At 31.1% G+C, this 4,967-nt stretch overlaps 2 long non-coding RNA genes across 2 annotated transcripts; both read right to left on the bottom strand.

The window, feature by feature from the left end:
• Positions 1-293: 293 nt before the first annotated feature.
• Positions 294-1,282, bottom strand: LOC122034955. The gene is made up of 2 exons (XR_006126841.1): positions 1,145-1,282; positions 294-561 (listed from the first exon to the last, which is right to left on the bottom strand). It is a non-coding gene; the product is annotated as an uncharacterized LOC122034955 (long non-coding RNA).
• A 156-nt stretch (positions 1,283-1,438) lies between these two features.
• LOC122033430 lies at positions 1,439-2,739 on the bottom strand. Its single transcript, XR_006126540.1, has 3 exons — positions 2,603-2,739; positions 1,633-1,693; positions 1,439-1,455 (listed from the first exon to the last, which is right to left on the bottom strand). It is a non-coding gene; the product is annotated as an uncharacterized LOC122033430 (long non-coding RNA).
• Between the last annotated feature and the right edge of the window lie 2,228 nt (positions 2,740-4,967).

The following is a 4,967-nucleotide window of genomic DNA, read 5'->3' on the forward strand; positions in this document are numbered from 1 at the left end:
CAAAATTTTAAGCATTTGCGACAAATTTGGGGACAAAAATACTAATTTAATTAATAAATAAATTTTCGTCCCAAAATTCGTCCCAGAATCTGGGACGAATTTGTGGATTCGTCCCAGAATTCGTCCCAAATTCTGGGACGAATCCACATATTCGTCCCAAATTCTGGATTCGATACAATTACGATAGAGTGGGAACAAATCGTTTTCGTCGCCAAATTCGTCCCTAATACTAAATTTTTTTTCCAGATTAAATTTCTTTTTGCAATTCAATCCATAGATACATAAACACCAAATTCAAATAACATTTATATACATTCAACACATCTTAATTTCACATACAAGAGTAATAATTGAACTCGATCAACTCATAATTCAACAAATATAAAGATCTCAACAAATTTTACAAGATCTATCTTGTTCAAGCTTCTAGAAAATATTATAAAGTTCAACAATCAAATGTTATATAAGTCCATCATCCATCCAAGGAGGTAAATAAACTAAAAATACATCAAGTCATCTTCGTCTGCCCAAAAGCTTTGCACCCCTTCAAATCTCCTTTGCCTACATAACAACAAACAAATAAACCAGATCATGTGTAACAAGAAAGATTATAAATATAATACGAAATGCCCATGTAACAAGAAAGATTGGAAACAAGACATAACTGTGAAATTCCTTAAACATTCAAATAAATGTCCTATTTACCAACGATATGAACCATCCATGTCATAAAATTATAAGAAGTATCTTGAAGCTAAGTAAAAACATCGTAAATATGATACAACCTAATATAAATGGCACATCAAATTGTTATAATAATACCTATTTCACCATATCAATCAATAGCTACAAATATTCTATGTCCATATGATCACATGGAGAGCATGAAAGATATTCTTAAAATTTCCTAACATATGAAAATAGCTCAAATGAAGAAAACACAAACTAATTAAACTTAATTTTTTTGTGATACAAGTGTTTTAGTAATCATGGTTACTTGGTTGTTAGGTAAACTCTAATCATAATTTGCAATTTGAACTAATAAAGCAGTAGTAATAAATTTCAATAAATTAAAAGCAATTAGAAAATAAATAAATAAATAAATAAATAAAATTAAAAGTTTAACATGTTACTTAATACTTACTTTTTTTCTCGGACCTTTAGTTCGCCTCACCAACCCTGTTAAAAACAAATTGACAATATTAATTAAAATAAAAATTAGAAAAGTTAACAAGCCATTGATTAATGTGTAAAACAGTAAACATGAGACAAATAATCATCATACATAATTATGGGAAATTTCTTTAAATAAGCTAACAAAACTTACCCATCGTTAAAAATTAAAGTCATCATTATGATTATCATCATCCTCCTCCTCCTCCTCCTCCTCTTCCTCATTCTGCATTATACTTGAATTCTTGTTATACATCCAACTTCACTCATTCTGCATTTTACCTGAATTCAGCTATTTAGTTAAACATTATTAACAGAAATAAATCTTATCATTGAAGACAAAACAACAAAGAAAAGCTTATCAAAAAGAAGAAATACAATTAATCAACTATAAAATAATTATTTAAAGCTAACTTTATATACAGATCATTAAATGCATATTAATGAACTTAGAAATACCGAAAAGACGTGAACAAATACAGTTGTCTTCAACTACACTGAGATCATGCCAAATTGAAACCTGCACAAGCAACATTATCAATTATTATAGTATTATTCTAACAATTTTAATAGAGTTGAAGCAATTGTAATTAAATTGAAATAATAACATTTTAATGGAACAAAATTTGGAAAAAACAAAATTACTCTCTATATTAGAGCAATTGTGGATCAGAATTGACATTTTTTAGATGAAAAATAAAATATTTTGATAAGGATATTTTTGAGATAAAAAATAGAATAGGGTCGCTTCTGTTTTTTTCTTTAAAAGAAAATCTTTTTAACAATAATAATAATAATGAGCACCCTTTGAATTTTGTATCAAAGAAAAAAAAACATGTCAACTCTATTGTAATTTGTCCCTCCATTAATTAATTCCAATCTAAAAACTATCCTACAAGTATTTGTAATGATAAAGAGGATCAGTACACAGAAAATCAAAGGTAAATTTATACCTATGGTATACTGGAGCTCCCCATACATTTAGGATTCGAAACCCTAGTATCAAAATTTTGTCCTAGTGTAGTTGAGATTTTATTACTTCCACACCCCTAAACTGTACATCTATATACAAGAAGAACTACAAATCTTTATCCAAAAACAGCCCTAAACCCTATTTCACAGATCATTGGTCATTGGCATCTAAGTGATCAAGAGTTGCAGTGCTTTTCTTTGTTAACAAACAAGAATGAAGCCCTAAATTTCACAGATCAGTACTCCACCATTCCAAATCTTGCGACATCAGTGCTAGCAGCGGCGACTCGCGGCCAACTGGCGCCAGCCACGGCCAGGCGCGGCCAGGCGCTGACAGCCGCGGCCACGCGCGGCCAGCCGCGGCCACGCGCGGCCAGCCGCGGCCACGCGAGAAGAAGTGGGCAGATGTGGGAGAAAGGAGAGGGAAGAGGGGAGAAGGGAGAAGGGAGAGGGTTACCTGTGCCGCAGCCGATCGGGAAGGAATCAGCCGCCGCAAGAGTTGCAGTGAAGGGATGAGTGAAGGGGCAGATGGGTGGGAGGAGATTTAGGGTTAACTTATAAATTAAAAAATTTCTTTCCATTGCTTATTTTTTGGGACGAATCTAGGAATTCGTCCCCAAATCTGGGACGAATTCCAGAATTCGACCCTAAATCTGGGACGAATTCCAAAATTCGTCCCAGAATATAAAAAATTTTAAAAAAAATAAAAAAATGATTTGGAAACACTAAATATGAACTTAGAGATATCGGATTTCCGTGAAATAAGTTTCTATGGATTTCTAATTTTCTCGTGATCTTAAAAATATCTTCATCCATAATTTTAACATACTATATTAAATGCGGCAAATTTTTTTTATTATGAATTAGGTCAAATTCGGGTTAAAAAATCACCATACTAAATATATGAGGTTAAAATTTTGGATGAGGATATTTTTAAGATCATGAGAAAATTAGGAACCCATAGAAACTTGTTTCATGAAATTCCGAGATCGTTAGGTCCATATATAGGCCTTCCAAATAAATTTTCTTTTATTTTTTATTTTTTTAAATTTGGGACGAATTCCAGATTCGTCCCAAAATCTGGGACGAATCTAGAAATTCGTCCCAAATTTTGGGACGAATTCCTGGATTCGTCCCAAATTTTGGGACGAATCCAGGATTCGTCCCAAATTTAAGAAAAATAAAAATTAAAAGAAAAATCATTCGGAAGGCCTAAATATGGACCTAACGATCTCGGAATTTCATGAAACAAGTTTCTTTGGGTTTCTAATTTTCTTATGATCTTAAAAATACCCTCATCCGTAATTTTAATCTCATATATTTAGTGTGGTGATTTTTTAACCCGAATTTGACCTAATTCAGGTAAAAAAACACGAAACACAATATATAATTTTAAAATTAAGGAAGAGGATATATTTATGAATAAGGGAAAATAAGAAACTTATAGACTCTTGTTTCATGAAATTCTGACATTTGTAGATCTATATTTTTAGTTTTAAACACATATTCAAGCATGTGTTAAACGCTAACATACTTAATTAATACTAAACTATCTATGTTTCACTAAATATGGACCTAACGATCTCGGAATTTCATGAAATAAGTTTCTATAGGTTCCTAATTTTCTTATAATCTTAAAAATATATTCATCCATAATTTTAACATATTATATTGAGTGCGGTGAATTTTTTATTACAAATTAGGTCATATTCATGTTAAAAAATCACCACACTTAATTTATTAGGTTAAAATTCAGATTTAGGATATTTTTATGATCATGAGAAAATTATGAATCCATAGAAACTTGTTTCATGAAATTCCGAGATCATTAGGTACATATTTAGGCCTTCAGAATGATTTTTCTATTATTTTTTATTTTTTTTAAATCTGGGACGATACTCAAGTTGTACTTTTTTTGCTCATTGGTAGAAACCCAATAATTATATAGGTCTTCATGGATAAATTTTTCTGTCGTGTACAAAGAAATTTTACGTTCTATCATTTTTGAAAAAATCAATAAACTAGGTGGATATGTAAAAGATATTGTTTGTTTTCCATCACTTAAACATGTATAAAAAAAATATTGTGACATTTCATTTCGTATAGAACGTGCAAGTCGATTATTTTGTATATACCGTGATGGACGATTCCACCGCTTATAATTGAAAAGAAAAGTTACAAGAGATTTTTCAAAAGGATACGTTTTTTCCACTCGGATCTCTTCCGTTTGATCTATTTTGTCCGGATCCTCCTTTTCTTCCCAATAAAGGGAAGGGTTTTTTTTGGTGGATCCCGCTTGTTCCTGTTTAGTCTCCTTCCTTTCGAAAGTAGTTTCTACATCGCTTTCTTCCTCACTTTCTCTCCTTTCTTCCATTTCGTTTATTTTATTAGTAACAATAGGCGACGGCATTCTGCCTAAATAGTAGACACAGGTGATAAATAAGAGAATACTAATGATTCGACCCATAGAATTTCTCAATTCTGCCATAAGGTACTCGTACTTATACCTATTCGATCTGGATTCGTCCCAAAAATCTGGGACGAATCCAGGATTCGTCCCAAATTTAAGAAAAATAAAATATAAAAGAAAATTTATTTGGAAGGCCTAAATATGGACCTAACGATCTCGGAATTTCATGAAACAAGTTTCTATGGATTTCTAATTTTCTCGTGATCTTAAAAATATCTTTATCCATAATTTTAACATAATATATTAAATGCGGTGAATTTTTTATTATGAATTTGGTCAAATTCAGGTTAAAAAATCACCATACTAAATATATGAGGTTAAAATTTTGGATGAGGATATTTTTAAGATCATG

The sequence above is a fragment of the Zingiber officinale genome, chromosome 11B (genome assembly GCF_018446385.1).
Source record: "Zingiber officinale cultivar Zhangliang chromosome 11B, Zo_v1.1, whole genome shotgun sequence".
NCBI classification, from domain to species: Eukaryota; Viridiplantae; Streptophyta; class Magnoliopsida; order Zingiberales; family Zingiberaceae; genus Zingiber; species Zingiber officinale.